Here is a 17,641-nt window from a genome sequence, read left to right on the forward strand (position 1 = left end):
GAGTTTACACAGAGTACGCGAAGGAACTTGCCGCCCTTCCTGCAGCGGTGTACCGTAGGTCTCTAGAAGAGCGTAGCGTTCCAAAGGATTGGAAAATGGCACAGGTCATCCCCGTTTTCAAGAAGGGACGTCGAACAGATGTGCAGAACTATAGACCTATATCTCTAACGTCGATCAGTTGTAGAATTTTGGAACACATATTATGTTCGAACATAATGATTTTTCTGGAGACTACAAATCTACTCTGTAGGAATCAGCATGGGTTTCGAAAAAGACGATCGTGTGAAACCCAGCTCGCGCTATTCGTCGACGAGATTCAGAGGGCCATAGACGCGGGTTCCCTGGTAGATGCCGTGTTTCTTGACTTCCGCAAGGCGTTAGATACAGTTTCCCACAGTCGTTGAATGAACAAAGTAAGAGCATATGGACTATCAGACCAATTTTTTGATTGGATTGAAGAGTTCCTAGATAACAAAATGCAGCATGTCATTCTCAATGGAGATAAGTCTTCCGCAGTAAGAGTGATTTCAGGTGTGCCGCAGGGGAGTGTCGTAGGACCGTTGCTATTCACAATATACATAAATGACCTTGTGGACGACATCTGAAGTTCACTGAGGCTTTTTGCGGATGATGCTGTGGTATATCGAGAGGTTGTAACAATGGAAAATTGTACCGAAACGCAGGAGGATCTGCAGCGAATTGACGCATGGTGCAGGGAATGACTATTGAATCTCAATGTAGACAAGTGTAATGTACTGCGAATACATAGAAAGAAAGATACCTTATCATTTAGCTACAATATAGCAGGTCAGCAACTGGAAGCAGTTAATTCCATAAATTATCTGGGAGTACGCATTAGGAGTGATTTAAAATGGAATGATCAAATAAAGTTGATCGTCGGTAAAGCAGATGCCAGAACTTCATTGGAAGAACCCTAAGGAAATGCAATCCGAAAACAAGGGAAGTAGGTTACAGTACGCTTGTTCGCCCACTGCTTGAATACTGCTCAGCAGTGTGGGATCCATACCAGATAGGGTTGATAGAAGAGAGAGAGAAGATCCAACGGAGAGCAGCGCGCTTCGTTACAGGATAATTTAGTAATCGCGAAAGCGTTACGGAGATGACAGATGAACTCCAGTGGAAGACTCTGCAGGAGAGACGCTCAGTAGCTCGGTACGGACTTTTGTTGAAGTTTCGAGAACATACCTTTACCGAGGAGTCAAGCAGTATATTGCTCCCTCCTACGTATATCTCGCGAAGAGACCATGAGGACAAAATCAGAGAGATTAAAGCCCACACAGAGGCATACCGACAATCCTTCTTTCCACGAACAATACGAGACTGGAATAGAAGGGAGAACCGATAGAGGTACTCAAGGTACTCTCCGCCACACACCGTCAGGTGGCTTGCGGAGTATGGATGTAGATGTAGATAAGTTGAATGTCTCGCTGGGATTGCTCCATGTGACATCAGAAGACAGGTCACATCCACTCTTGGACATTAATCTGCTAAGCCAAGACTGAAGTCCAGGAAGAGTTTCCTTACAACCTCACAGCCCTTACAAGGATCAGCTGCGGCTACCCGGCTCACCAAGTGGAAAAAAAGATGCCCAACACCTGTCAAACTGGATGACACAACAAGAATCCCTTCCGGCTGGACAGATGGGGAAATGGGTCATCTGGAAGTCCTTGAACAGACTGCGGACCGAAGTCACAAGATCGAGGGACAATCTCCTTAAATGGAACTTCCAACTGCCAAATGCCAACACAACACTGTACGAATGCGGTGAATTGCAGACAACTCGGCATCTCTTCAAATGCAACTCATGCTCAACCAGCAGTAGCATGAAGGACTTAACGTCTGCAGCATCCAATGCTATCAAAGTTGCCCAATTCTGGGTGAATACTGTATAGTTTTCTTTGTACGCATTGTATGTGGGTTCATTTTAGCGTACCTCTGACACGAATAAAGAACACCTAACAATCGAATCCGACGTAGTCAACTAACGTTAAGAGCTCCTGAAGCAAACATACTTACAGAGACAGTAATATTTTAATACATGAAATGTATTCGCAGTTGCGAGTTCGGAATACCATCAGCTGTTTAATGGAATGACGATGGTGAAAATTTGTGCCGTAGTGGGACTCGAACCCGGACCAATTTGTGACCAGGAACGTCACGTGTTAGTGGGAGGCTCTGCCTCTGGAAGCGGGTAATAATAAATTACGTTCCACAAAAACTTCAGTACGACTGTGGTTTACCTCCTTCCGCCCACGACGCTTTGAAGAAGTATTCCTTGCACGGCTTAGAATGTGACGTTGCCCACAGACACGTGGCTTCCTCCTACGTCGGGAGGAGCCCCCAGCATGTCAGATACGCGGTACATAGTTGTCAATACGACATATGTTAAGTGAGTGTGTTTTATATGACGACTTGAGGTTTGAACTGGATCCCCCACAGGATCTGCCCTCTGTTTTAACTGATAACGAGGCGAGTGTTGTTCGTGTTTTAAGATTTTGTGCGGTGTCAGAAATTCTTCCCAAAATATTTGGTGTGAGGTCTTAACGTGTCACAGAATGGTTGGGTCACTTATTATTTATACGAGGGGCGTTTGAGAAGTACGTGCAAAGTCCGAGAGATGGCACCACCGGCGCGTATCCAGGTCATGCTTAGTTAGCAGCATTTTTGGAAAGAACGTACACCAAGTTTCAGCCATATTGGTCTATTTTTTTGTGTTTGGCGTTCGTGTGAATCAAGGAAGTCGAGTGATTGTCAAAAAATGGATGAAGAAGAATTTCCTGTGGTGATTAAACATTATGATACATTACGAAACATTATGATACAAACATTGCAATAAATAGTAAATTAAATACAGATTTAGAAAGGGTAGCTAATCAAATTTTTACTGACATTAATAAGTGGTTCATAGCCAATTCACTGTCATTAAACTTTGAAAAGAGCCACTATATGCAGTTCAGAACTTCCAAGAGATTTCATTCTGGTATGTGTATAAAATATGATGACATGGAAATAGGAGAAGTTGAGAGTGTAAAATTCTTGGGATTACAACTTGATAATAAATTCAGTTGGGAGCGACATAGTCTACTAACGAACTGCCAAAGCGCCTAAACAATAGGAGACATAAATATAAAAAGACTGGCGTATTTTCCTTATTGTCACTCCATTATGTCATATGGTATCATATTTTGGGGTAACTCCACAAACAGAGAAAAAATTTAGAGTACAGAAGCGTATAATAAGAGTAATGAGTAGTGTAAATCCAAGAACATCATGTGAAACCTATTCCGAGAATTGGGCATATTAACCACAGCTTCTCAGTATATTTATTCCTTAATGAAGTTTGTTGCAAATAATACATGCTGGCCGCGGTGGCCGTGCGGTTCTAGGCGCTGCAGTCCGGAACTGCGGGACTGCTACGGTCGCAGGTTCGAATCCCGCCTCGGGCATGGATGTGTGTGATGTCCTTAGGTTAGTTAGGTTTAAGTAGTTCTAAGTTCTAGGGGACTGATGACCTAAGATGTTAAGTCCCATAGTGCTCAGAGCCATTTGAACCATTTGAAATAATACATCTATTTTTCCAACTAACTGCTTAGTACATAGTATCAATACTAGGAATAAGAACAATATACATAAAGATTTAAAATCACTTACCCTTGCCCAGAAAGGAGTCCAGTATTCAGCAAAACATATTTTCAATAAGTTACCAGCAACCGTTAAGAGTTTAGTTTCAGACAAGGCACAATTTAAACAAAATTTAAAAGAATTTTTGGTGGCCAGCTCCTTCTATTCCATCCATGAGTTTCTCAACAAGTGCAGTAGACCATTTTAATGAAAATTTGTTATACTTTAATTTTTGACATACTTGGTTGTAACAGCCAAGTAACTGCCTACTGTGTGAATGGTTGATGTATGGAAAGCAGATGTAAGTCTTAAGTTTGTAAATAGTGGAAGTTTAATTTTAAATCTTGTACATAATCTGACTTTTCTTACCTGAGGATCACTGAAATGAACAATTTGCTTTAATTTTTGACAATACTTGGTTGTAATAGCCAAGAAACTAGCAAATGTCTGAAAGATGGATTTAATGAAAGCAGATGTAAGTATTAAACCTGTAAATATTAGAAGTTTAAATTTAATTCATGTTCATAATTTTACTTTTTATTGACTGAGGATCATTAAAATTAATGAAACTCAAGCTTTTCTAATTACATTTTTGTAATGTGTTTATCTGACATGTTCCACACCCAGGAGAATTCCCTCTTTTATGCGTCTATGGAATGAATAATTAATCTAATCTAATCTACTTTATGAAAGGCAAAACGCCTCAGGAGACTAAAGAGAAGCTTGATAAACATTATGGTGACTCTGCACGTTCTATTAGAACAGTTTATAACTGGTTTCAAAAGTTTCGGAGTGGCCATATGAGCACAAGTAATGCTGAAAGTTCTGGACGCCCTGTGGAGGTTACGACTCCAGAAATCATTGATAAAATCCATGATATGGTGATGGATGACAGAAGAGTTAAGGTGCGTGAGATTGCTAGTGCTGTGGGAATCTCGAATGAACGGGTACTTAAAATTTTGCATAAACATTTGAACATGAGAAAGCTATCCGCAAGATGGGTTCCGCAATTGCTCATGCTTGACCAAAAACGGAATCGAGTGAAGAGTTCCAAGGATGGTTTGCAGCTGTTCAGGAAGAATCGGCAGGACTTTAAGCGTCGTTTCGTCACTGTGGATGAAACAGGGATACATTACTATACTCCTGAGACCAAACAACAATCTAAACAATGGGTTACAAAGGGAGAAGCTGTACCAAAAAAGGCGAAGACCAGTCGTTCGGCTGCAAAGGTTATGGTGACTGTATTTTGGGATTTTCTAGGGATAATCCTCATCGACTATCTGGAAAAGGGTAAAACTATTACAAGTGCATATTATTCATGGTTATTGGACCGTTTGAAGACCGAGCTGCAAGAAAAACGCCGGCGATTGGACCGCAAGAAAGTACCTTTCCATCACGACAACGCACCAGCACACACCTCAACAGTTATGGTCGCAAAATTAATGGAAACAGGATTCCAACTCATTTCACATCCCCCCTAGTCTCCACACTTGGCTCCCTCGGACTACTATCTGTTCCCTAATCTGAAGAAATGGCTGGGGGACAAAGATTTTATTTAAACAAGGAGGTGATTGCAGCAACTAATAGCTATTTTGCAGACTTCGCCAATTCCTATTATTCGGACGGGATCAACAATTTAGAACAGCGTTGGACGAAGAGTATCTGTCTAAAAGGAGACTATGTCGAAAAATAAAAAAGGTTTACCTCAAACACGTAAGTAGTTTTTATTTTTGCAGCGACTTTTCAAATGTCTCTCGTAAGTAGTCATCCAACCTCGGTCATCTTACCTTTTTTAACAAAGCCTTTACAGGTATTTTATCCATGATTTTATCTAGTTATTCTGCTGTGTCTCGTTGGAATTTTACAATGAGCTTTTCTGAAGCTCGCTTTATTTGGGTTGCTTTACGGTTCTTATGGGGGGGATAAAAGTTGGTTTTTCGTTTATTGCCCTTTTTCCATAGATTTTCACAATGTTCACCGGTATATCATTAATGCAAGGACGGTGATGACCTCCGCCATAAATCATCATCATGGAACAAGGATTTTCCGCTAATCGCCAGCGGCCGCCTTATCTTTAGGCTATCCGAGCACGACTCACACCCAGGCTCAATCTTCCATACGTCGTCAACCATGCGTCCTTTGGACATGCATGCAAGTAACATATCTCCCTTGTACAATAATATACATAATCGATCTACGAGTACAGGTCGTACACACATGGCTGACAACATAAGGAATTTTGGGTTTGGCCGCGAATCCTGCTGGGATAGTCTAACGCAGGGGCGGGCAAACGCTGCACGCGGCTCGTGAGCGCACAGCGCTACACGTGTGCTGCTCGCATGCAGGCGTCGACCGGGGCTGTGGCGACAGCCGGCAGGTTGCGGCAGTGCAGTGCCAGGCTAAGCTGCGGACGTTGATGCGAAGCGACCACTACGTACCGAACGTTGTATTTCAACAACCGGAAAATGCAGAGTGAATCAAGGAAACGGAGAAGTGGAGATTTGCTATCTTTTAAAAAGGAATGAGAGAATAATTTTTTTTCTTTGTGCAAAAACGTGAAAATTCGAAATGTTTAATGTGTGGCAGTATTCTCGCTGGTCAGCGGAAGTTTAGTATTGAACGCCATTATAATAAATTTCACAAGGACGAGTACAATTTATTGTCGGATTCCGAGCGGATGGGGAAATTGACTGAGCTTAAGAAGAACGATCTGACGATACTAGATGAATCTGACGTAAGTTGCTGTTGTCACGATAGATCTGCGACTTTCTTTCGTCATGTCTCTCATATAACTGATTTAAAATCTTATAGAGCACTGTTTTCAATTTTTCAGGACGACAACAATGATAGCCCAGCGGTACGTGCAAGATATAAGATTGCGCTTAATATAGCGAGAGCTGGAAAACCATTTGCTGAAGGTGAGTTTATAAAGGAGTGCATCAATGACGCTACTGATTTACTTTGCCCACTGAACGCAAATCAGTTTCGAGCTATCACTCTTTCTCGGCGGACTGTAAGTCGTCGTATAAGGGCCATGGCAGGTGACGTTTACCGTCAATTAAGGAGTGCAGTGCGGTAGTTTATTGCATTTACCATCGAACTTGATGAGTCCACAGATACTTCATACACCGCGCAATTAGTGATTTATGTCCTCGGCGTGGACACTGCTCTGCACATAACGAAGGACTATTTAGGTATATCCTTAAAAAGCACGACCACCGGCGCGGACATCCTAAAAGCCGTTGAAGAAGCTGTCGATTCAGCTGGCTTAAACTGGGAACGTTTGGTGTCAGTGACAACAGACGGAGCACCTGCAATGAAAGGGGAACAAGAGGTACTCTATGCAAAAGCAGCAAAACTGGGGGACGTCATGCAGGTGATTATTCGGGGAATTAATTATTTGAGATCCCACGGGCTTGCACATAGATAGTTTCACACATATTTAGCTGAAATTGGGGAAGAGTTCGGTGACATACCATACCACAGAGAAGTCCGCTGGCTTAGCCGCCGTAATGTACTGCATGCTTGTCGAAAGAAACATTGCATCTTCATCATCATCATCATCATCATTTAAGACTGATTATGCCTTTCAGCGTTCAGTCTGGAGCATAGCCCCCCTTATACAGTTCCTCCATGATCCCCTATTCAGTGCTAACATTGGTGCCTCTTCTGATGTTAAACCTATTACTTCAAAATCATTCTTAACCGAATCCAAGTACCTTCTCCTTGGTCTGCCCCGACTCCTCCTACCCTCTACTGCTGAACCCATGAGTCTCTTTGGTAACCTTGCTTCTCCCATGCGTGTAACATGACCCCACCATCTAAGCCTGTTCGCCCTGACTGCTACATCTATAGAGTTCATTCCCAGTTTTTCTTTGATTTCCTCATTGTGGACACCCTCCTGCCATTGTTTCCATCTACTAGTACCTGCAATCATCCTAGCTACTTTCATATCCGTAACCTCAACCTTGTTGATTAGGTAACCTGAATCCACCCAGCTTTCGCTCCCATAAAACAAAGTTGGTCGAAAGATTGAGCGGTGCACAGATAACTTAGTCTTGGTACTGACTTCCTTCTTGCAGAAGAGAGTAGATCGTAGCTGAGCGCTCACTGCATTAGCTTTGCTACACCTCGCTTCCAGTTCTTTCACTATGCTGCCATTCTGTGGGAATATGCATCCTAAGTACTTGAAACCGTCCACCTGTTCTAACTTTGTTCCTCCTATTTGGCACTCAATCCGTTTATATTTCTTTCCCACTGACATTACTTTCGTTTTGGAGATGCTAATCTTCATACCATAGTCCTTGCATTTCTGATCTAGCTCTGAAATATTACTTTGCAAACTTTCAATCGAATCTGCCATCACAACTAAGTCATCCGCATATGCAAGACTGCTTATTTTGTGTTCATTGCATCATAACTCGCAATAATATAGGCATTGCAATGTTGTAATATTTTAACGTGTGTTTAATTTTAATTGACTTTCGTGAAACCGGCCTCGAGCTAAGCAAACCTGGCCGCTCACTTTAGGAACAGAGGGGTAAGTAGCACAGTCACTCCGGGATTAGACGATGTGGGAGAGGGTAGAGTTTCATTGTTTGCCTTTCTGTACTGACAACTCAAGCGCGAGCGCAACTCGTGCTGACCAGCTGCTATGGTACAAATTTTAATGCAGAACTAAGGTGGATTCGTAAATGCGTATTACAGAGATGGTCATCTTAAAATGCAATACGTATTTGTAGCAAAGAATACGAAATTAAATTAAGACTGTTGTAATACAACGCAATGAGCACAAGAAAAATGGGATTCAAAATATTTAGTAAACATTTGTGATCTTGATGGAAGATTACTGTTTAACCTCCGTTTGACAAACTCAACGTCCGCGAAAGTGACCAAAATTGTGAAAAAAAATTTATTGGAGCTTCACTTACTACTCAAGTGTGATAAAAATAATAATTAAGAGGACTCGCACGGGGCTACGCTCCTTAGTTATGCTTTATTTCCTCATATTGTTTATTCCTGCGGCGTTTTCTTCCAGTCACAATGTGAGGAATACGTCGGTATTTAGCAGATCCAGAGCTTCTACAAAACTGCGTGCACGGCAAAACTCACAATCCCGATGAAAGGCACAAAACGTCGATAGGAAAACCATGTCCCAAGACAACATTTGCGTGTGTGTGTGTGTGTGTGTGTGTGTGTGTGTGTGTGTGTGTGTGGTTTGAGGTTTTCGGGCGCTAAACAGCGTGGTCATCAGCGCCCAAACGCATAGAAACAGGAACACATGCGGAGAAAGGACGAAGACGGACAGCGAACAAGGAGAACGGCTAAAAGGTACAGGCCTGACGCATTTCCAAATCCTCACACACAGAGGCAAAACAAGTGGAAATGAAACGCACTAAAAAAGGAAAGGAAACACAAGGAAAAGAGAACAGAAATCGAAATGAAACAAGTAGGTAATTGTGACTGGCGGACCTCTTACCTAAAACCTGGGTGAGCCAGTCACCTAGCAGCACATTAAAATCCTCTCCCTAAAATCCGGGGCAACAAATTGGACAGGACACAAAACCGTAAGACCACAGTCGTTGCGTCGTCTTGCAAAATAGAGGGCAAATCCAGTGGCAAGGAAACCACCGCCCTCTGATCAGAGAATAAAGGACAGTCAAGTAAAATGTGGCGGACAGTAATCTGGACGCCACAAGCACTGCAGATTGGGGGGTCCTCCCGCCGGAGTAAAAAACCATGCGTTAAGGGACTGTGCCCGATGCGGAGGCGAATGAGGAGAACCTCATCCCGCCTGCATGACTGGTAGGACGTGCGCCATGGCCGCGTGGTGGCCTTGACCAAACGCAGCTTATTTTCACCAACTGCCAGCCACTCCACTTCCCATTGACGCATAACACGAAAACGCAAAAGGGAGGTAACAGCATGGAGGGGGACAGCACATTCAACAACGTGAGGAAGGGAACATGCATCTTTGGCAGCCACATCCGCCAGTTCGTTTCCCCTAATACCCACGTGCCCCGGCACCCAGCAGAAAGAAGCCTCCTTCCTCTGCCGTTGCAGGTGGAGTAGGTCATCATGGATGTTCTGGAGGACCATATCCGCTGGGTACAAATGTTGCATGGTCTGAAGGGCACTCAGGGAGTCAGAACAGATGAGAAACTTAAGACTGGGAACACATCTCATCTGCTCCAATGCCCGCAAGATCGCAAACAATTCGGCATCAAAGATGGTAAACGCCGCGGGAAGCCGTAACTTGACGACTCGATCAGGGGAAACAACAGCACAACCAACAGAGTCCCCCTGTTTAGAGCCATCCGTAATTACTGGTACATGGTCGGGATGCTGGTTTAAAATATCATAAAATAAGGAGGTAAAAACAAACGCAGGAGTGCAGCTCCTCCGGTACTCTGACAAGTCTAAAAGGACGCTGGGCCTCTGGAGCAACCAGGGAGGCAGGCGGGTAAAACCCTGGAGTTGGGGTGCCACACGCTCCACACCAAGGGACTCAAGCAAATGCTTGGCACGAATCTCAAATGGTCTCGTTGCCCTGGGACGACTGGATAAGAGACGTTCCATAGGCGGTCGGGCAACAGTAGGGTACGCAGGGGAGGTAGGACAGGCAAGGAATTGACACACCCGTCGCACCATGAGGAGTTTCCGCCGGATGGCGAGCGGCGGTTCCCCTGCCTCAGCACACAGGCTGGGGATGGGACTGGTACGGAAGGCACCAGTGGCCAGCCTGATACCCTCATGGTGTACTGCGTCAAGAATCTTCAGATACGAAGGCCTCGCTGACCCAAACACGATGCATCCATAGTCAAGGCGCGACCGGACGAAAGCCCTATAAAACAGCAGCAGACGCGCCCGATCTGCTCCCCAGGACCGATGGCTCAGACACTTCAAAATATTCAGGGCCCGCACCTTGAGGTCTTTAAGGTGCGGCAACCACGACAACTTGGAATCAAAAGTGAGTCCCAGGAACCTCACAGTGTCTCTAAAAGTAAGAATGGTGTCCCTCAGACGCAATTCAGAGGAGGTAAAAGCACGTCGAGAACGATTAAAATGAACACACACACATTTGTCTGCAGAAAAGGTAAAACCCGTCTTCGCAGTCCATGCCTCTAATCGCTTTATCGTAAGCTGCAGCGGGCGACTAGCAGTGACAAGACTGTAGGAAGAACAGAAAACAGCAAAATCGTCCACAAACAAGGAGCACTGGGCCGGACTCCGGATAGTGGACGTGATACTGTTAATGGCGATGGCAAAGAGGGTGACACTTAAAATGCTTCCCTGAGGAACACCATTCTCCTGCGCGTACAAATCAGATAGCACATTACCAACCCGATATCGAAAGAGCCGGCCAGAAAGAAAGGACCGAATGAAGATGGGGAGATGGCCACGAAAGCCCCACTGATAGAGTTGATTGAGGATAAGGCGGCGCCAAGTAGTGTCACACGCCTTATTAATGTCAAAGAATACACCTAGACAATGCTGGTTACGTAGGGAGGCCTGCTGGATGGCCGCCTCAAGCAGGGTCAAGTTGTCTATAGTTGAACGACATCTCCGAAAGCCACACTGAGAGTGGCTAAGGAGCTGCCTGGTCTCGAGCAGCCAAACCAGGTGATGGTTGACCATGCGTTCCAACGTCTTCCCGACATAGCTCGTCAAAGCAACACTCCGATAACTACTGGGATGCGTTCGGTCCTTCCCCGGTTTGAGGAGGGGAATCAAAATCGCTTCCCGCCACGAGTCAGGGGATGTGCCGGATGACCATATCATATTAAAACAATTCAGGAGAACTTCCTTGGATGGCAGCAACAAGTGCTGCAGCATGCTGTACAGGGTTTGATCATCACCTGGCGCAGTATCATGAGCCACAGACAGCGCCGAATCCAGTTCCCACATTGTGAAGGGGCAGTTGTAGGGTTCAGAATTTGGAGACCGGAAGTCCAAGTGATCCCTCTCGATGGCAGTGCGGTAGCGGCAGAAATCTGGATCACTGTTAATAGTGGCGGTAGATTCCGCAAAATGCACGGCCAGTGTCTGGGCAATGTCTCTCGGCGCCGTGAGAAGACATCCCTGATGGAACAATGCCGTGACAGGTAGTTGGCTGCGTTTCCCGGAAATCCTCCTGATGGCTTCCCATACTTTCGTAGAACTAGTGGAGCGGGAGATGGAGTTCAATAACGATTGCCAAACCGTCGTTTGCTCTCTTTAATCACTCGCTGCGCCTTGGCCCTTGCCACCCGAAAGGCCGCGAGATTGTCAGCCGAGGGACGGCACTTGAAGCGGCGCAGAGCTGCACGGCGGGCTCGGATGGCTGAGCGGCACTCAGTGGTCCACCAAGGGACAGGACGCCTCTTGGGATGACTTGAGGACCGTGGGATCGACAATTCAGCAGCATGGGAGATCACGGCTGTAATATGGTCGACCCATTCGTAGACGCTGACACGGTGTTCCAAAACAGCTAAATGGCTGAAAATTGTCCAGTCAGCTCTGCAGAGGTGCCACATGGGCGGCACTGGTAATGCCACAGCCTCATCCTGGAGGCGAATCCAAAGGGGGAAGTGGTCACTACAATGGAGGTCAGCGGCAACCTCCCACAGAGCAGAATCCGTGAGTGCTGGAGAGCAAAAGGAAAGATCAATAGCTTACGACGACCCAGAAGCAGTACAGAAATGAGTGGGAGCACCAGAGTTGAGGCTGCACAGTTCTTTGGACGCCATGAGGCTTTCCAGAATGTACCCCTGGGGCAAGTAGTCGTAGAGCCCCATACGACATTATGAGCATTGAAGTCCCCCAGAAGGAGAAATGGGCGGGGGAGTTGGCTAATAAGGTCTGTGAGAGGCTCAGAGTCTATTGCATCCTGAGGCGGTAAGTAAACGGAACAGATTGTGAGCCTCCGCCCCACAAGAAGGTCAACTGCAACTGCTTGCAAGTCAGTAACGAGAGGGAGCTCAGATGAGTGGTGCATGTCATGGACAAAAACCGCAACACCACCCTTTGCCCTTTCCCCCATCAGATCATCTTTTCGATACACGGTATAGCCCCGTAAGGAAGGAGCATCAGTGGCGCGAAAATGTGTCTTTGGAGACATAAGCACAAGGGGCACTCTCGTACAAGGAGTTGTAATTCGGCCACATGCGTCCTGAACCCAATCAGGTTCCACTGTAATATGGGAGCCAGTGATCAGGGTGGCTGAATTTTCACCCTGCCCCTGTGCTTTGGAGGAGAGCCCGTACTGGCCGGAGATTTATTCCTGGGGCGAGAAGATCGCCCCCGGGCACATCAATGTCCATCAGCTCCGATGGCGACCTGAGGGAGATGTCAGACAGTACGATGGCATCGTCATCGGACTGACCCTGACTAGTCTCCTCAGGTGGCAAAACCTTCAACTTCGGCGTCTTCGTCTTGGGGGGCTTGGAATGCAGAACCTTGTCAACAGTTGGAGCTTTACTCGCCTGGGCAGAAGGCGCCATATGGGGAGGGGCAGGAAGTACCCCAATGTCAGCAACCACGGCCTTGTCTGACGTTGTGGGGAGTGCACTGGCAGACGCAGGTATTAGTGCTGACACTAGCAACCTCCGTTTGTGTAGCAACAGTGGCCAACTGTACCGGTTTCTGCAGAGCGGAAGCGAAAGATGTTGTAAACACAGGAGGCTGCATGGCCTTAAAGAGCTTCTTGGCCTCACCATAGGGGATGCGCTTAGATGTTTTGATCTCCTGTATCTTCCGTTCCTCGAGACAGATGGGGCAGACCTGGCTCCAGACAGGGTGACTCCCAGAGCAATTCACGCACTTCACAGGCGATGAACAATCGGCTCCTTCATGGGCAGGCTGACCACATCTACCACAAGTGGCTATCCCATTGCACCCCAACGTAGTATGCCCAAAGCGCTGACATTTAAAACAGCGCATTGGGTTGGGGAAATATGGCCATACTGACAAACGTAAGAAACCCGCTTTAACATGCTCTGGGAGGCTCGGGCAATTGAACGTGAGAATAAACGAGTCGGATTTGACTAGGTCCCCATCAACTCGTTTCATAATATGCTGCACGTCGACAATACCTTCGTCAGCCCACTCAGATTTCAACTCGTCCTTGGGGATATCCACCAAGTCCCTACATGTCACAACACCCTTACTATAGCTCAAAGTGGAGTGGAGCTCGGTCTCGATAGCGTACTCTCCGCGACAGGTTGCTTTCCAAAGAGAAGTGACTTCACGGGAACTAGAAGTTTCAACTAACACAGTCCTATTGCGCAGTCGCTTCACAGATTTCAGTGTTCCTGCAATTCCCTCAAGACTCTTGTGGATGTAAAATGGAGAAACCCTCTCAAAGCTACCTTGCTTCCGTTTGACAATCAAAAACACATTCTGGTTATCAGCATGTGCTCTGTTACGACAGTCTGATAAATCTCTAGTACCACCAGGTGCTGGAGGACTCGCAGCACGAAGTCGCTTTTTCGATGGGGTGTGTTTCCCTACCAGTGGCCCACCCAATCCACTGGTAGGGGGAAATGTAGAGGTCGAAGGGTCCATTGTGGTCCCAGGAGCAGCTAGGGAACTAAAGGTCCGCTCAGACAGAGCCCCGCGTGCCTGAGTAAGCCTTATACAACTGGGGTGTGGCAGGTGCCCCAGAGGTTGCCTGCTTGCGACTGTTCCACCCCAACAGCCATACATCTTATAGGCGCGGAGCACACCGTAAGATTGAGGTTTTTTTTTAGAGGTTTACCTTCCTTGCAATCCAGGCGGTCAAGCCAAGATTACCATTCCCCGCAACACACAACATTCCACCGCCGCGCCATGCGGTGGTCGCTGAAGCACGTCCGGGGGTTACGGTGACAGGAGACTGGCGGCGCTGACCAGTCCCCAGCTCAGGACCCCGGGGTCGCCAAGCCCGTACTCAGCAAATGAATGCTGAGCCCCTGGGGGGAGGGGGGGGGGGCAGAGAACTATGGTAAAGTCGAGAAGGAAGTGGAAAAAACAGCATGATACTGCGTGAGGAGTTTGACAGAGCATTGAAAGATCTAAGTCGAAACAAGGAAGTAGACAAAATTCCATTAGAACTACTGGTAGACTTGGGAGAGCCAGGCATGACAAAACTCTACCATCTCGTGAGTAACATGTAAGAGACAGGTGAAACGCCATCGGACTTCAAAATAATATAGTAATTCCATCCCAAAGAAAGCAAGTGTTGACTGGCGTGAAAATTACCGAACTATCAGTTTAATAGGTCACGGATGCAAACTCGAATTCTTTATAGACGAATGGAAAAACTGGTAGAAGCCGACCTCGGGGAAGATCAGTTTGGATTCCGTAAAAATATTGGAACATGTGACGCAATACTGACCCTACGACGTCTTAGAAGATAGATTAAGGAAAGGAAAACCTACGTTTCTAGCATTTGTAGACTTAGAGAAAGCTTTTGAGAATGTTGACTGGAATACTCTTTTTCAAATTCTGAAGGTGGTAGGGGTCAAATACAGAAAGCAGATGGCAGTTATAAGAGTCGAGGTGCATGAAAAAGAAGCAGTGGTTGAGAAGGAAGTGACACAGGGTTCTAGCCTACCCCCAATGTTATTCAATCTGTGTATTGAGGAAGCAGTAAAGGAAAGGAAAGAAAAATTTGGAGTAGGAATTAAAAAATTCATGGACAAGAAATAAAAACCTTGCGATTTGCCGATGACATTGTCTCTCTGTCAGAAACAGCAAAAGACCTGGAAGAGAAGTTGAATGGAATGGACAGTGTCTTGAAAGGAAGATATAAGATGAACATCAACAAAAGCAAAACGAGGATAATGGGATGTGGTCGAATTAAGTCAGGTGATGCTGAGAGAATTAGATTAGGAAATGAGACACTTAAAGTAGTAAAGGAGTTTTGCTATTTGGGGAGAAAAATAACTGATGATGGTCGAAGTAGAGAGGATATAAAATGTAGAATGGTTATGGAAATGAAAGCGTCTCTGAAAAAGACAAATTTGTTAACCTCGAGTATAGATTTAAGTGTCAGGAAGTCTTTTCTTAAAGCATTTGTACGGAGTGTAGCCACGTATGGATATGAAATATGGACGATAAGTAGTTTAGACAAGAAGGGAATAGAAGCTTTTGAAATGTGATGCTACAGAAGAATGCTGAAGATTAGATGGAAAGATCACATAACTAATGAGGAGGTACTGAATAGAATTGGGGAGAAGAGGAGTTTGTGGCACAACTTGACTAGAAGAAGGGATTGGTTGGTAGGACACGTTCTGAGGCATCAAGGGATCACCAATTTAGTATTGGAGGGCAGCGTAGAGGGTAAAAATCGTAGAGGGAGACCAACAGGCGAATTCACTAAGCAGATTCAGAAGGATGTAGGTTGCAATAGTTACTCGAATATGAAGGCGCTCGCACAGGATAGACTAGCATGGAGAGCTGCATCAAACCAATCTCTGGACTGAAGACGACAACATCAACGAAAAACGTTTTATGATTCCATCAAGACGTTTTCACGAAAAGTCTACAGCATACACAAAGAAATTTTGTTTGTCAGGTAGTGTGTATTACGAAAAGTAATTGTCCTGCAACACTCCGTTGAGGTATGCCCGAATTTACTTTTACGTTCGAAGATTTCTCTTCACTGAGAATGGCATGCTATATTCTGTGTGCTACAAACTCTTCTTTCCAGTGGAACACGACAGCAAACTGGGCGCCGATTTCTGCTGCTTTCTAAGACTTGTGGACGAGCAGAGTGAGCAGAGGTTTCACAAGATCTTTGCTTTTAAAACCCATGTTCATTCCTACACACAAAATGGTCGATTTCCAGAAATGACATAACACGTGAGCATGGAACATGTCCCAAAATTGTGCAAGGGACCGATGTCAGGGACTTAATCCTACAGTTCTGGACGTCTGTTCAACGACCCTTCTTGAAAACAGGTATGACCTTTGTTTTTTTCCAATCACTAGGAACGCTTTGCTCCTCCAGCAGCCTAAGGTACACTGCTGATAGGAGACGAGAAAATTCTTTCACATGTTCTATGTATAAGTGTATTGGTATCCCATTTGGTATACCATCAGATCTAGCGTGGCCTTTCCTCTGGTGTGTGATGTCAGCTGCTTTCCTATACTATGGTGTCTGTCATTTTTACGTTCTTACAACGATTTAAAGGAAGAACCACAGTACAATATTCTTCACTGAACAGATTTGGAAAAACATTTTTTGTATTTTGGACTTCCGTTTGTCATCCTATGTTCCAATTCTTTTATGGTCACAGTGTGTCTGCACAGAAGGCTCTGCTCTGGCCACCGATTTAACATAAAACCTCAACTTCTTAGGCTTTTCTGTCAAGTCAGGGTGAAATGTAAGTGGACGCTTTCTTTTTCAAATGTTTACCTATTTCAGCTTGCTCCTACCCATCATACGAACAGTAATCACACTTTCATAGACATATTTGCAACGAAATCCCTAAGTACAGGAATTCGTACTTCTCTGCACCTGGTATGTCTGCTCGTGACATAATTCTCATGTCATATTCACTAGAATGTCCCAGAAAGAAACCGCAACTGGCTACATACCGAGACTTCAAATGCATTAATTAGTCCTAACTTGCAGCTGAGGCGCAAGAAATAGTTTATATGACAAATATGCTCCTTAAATAGCGGAAATGTAAGAAGCAAACCTGCATCTTGACCAGCTGAAAAACTAAAACAGCTCATGAATCTCAGAGGCGCTGCACAGTGAACATACACTACGTGATCAAAAGTATCTGGACACCCCGAAAAACATTTCTTTTTCATATTAGGTGCATTGCGCTACCACCTAATGTCAGGCACTCCATCTCAGCTACCTCAGTAGACATTAGACATCGTGAGAGAGCAGAGTGGGAGCTGTACAGAACTCATGGACTTCGAACGTGGTCAGGTGATTGGGTGTCACTTTGGTCACACTTCTGTACGCGAGATTCCCACAAACCTAAACATCCCTAGGTCCACTGTTTCCGATGTGATAGTG

The 17,641-nt window shown here is 45.4% G+C and overlaps 1 protein-coding gene across 3 annotated transcripts in view; it reads right to left on the minus strand.

Moving 5' to 3' along the window:
- LOC124717253 (zinc finger protein 583-like) overlaps positions 1–17,641 on the minus strand; it is a 168,679-nt gene that overhangs the window by 10,344 nt on the left and 140,694 nt on the right. The gene's annotated exons all lie outside the window — the stretch shown is intronic.

The sequence above is a fragment of the Schistocerca piceifrons genome, chromosome 9 (genome assembly GCF_021461385.2).
Source record: "Schistocerca piceifrons isolate TAMUIC-IGC-003096 chromosome 9, iqSchPice1.1, whole genome shotgun sequence".
Taxonomy (NCBI): Eukaryota; Metazoa; Arthropoda; class Insecta; order Orthoptera; family Acrididae; genus Schistocerca; species Schistocerca piceifrons.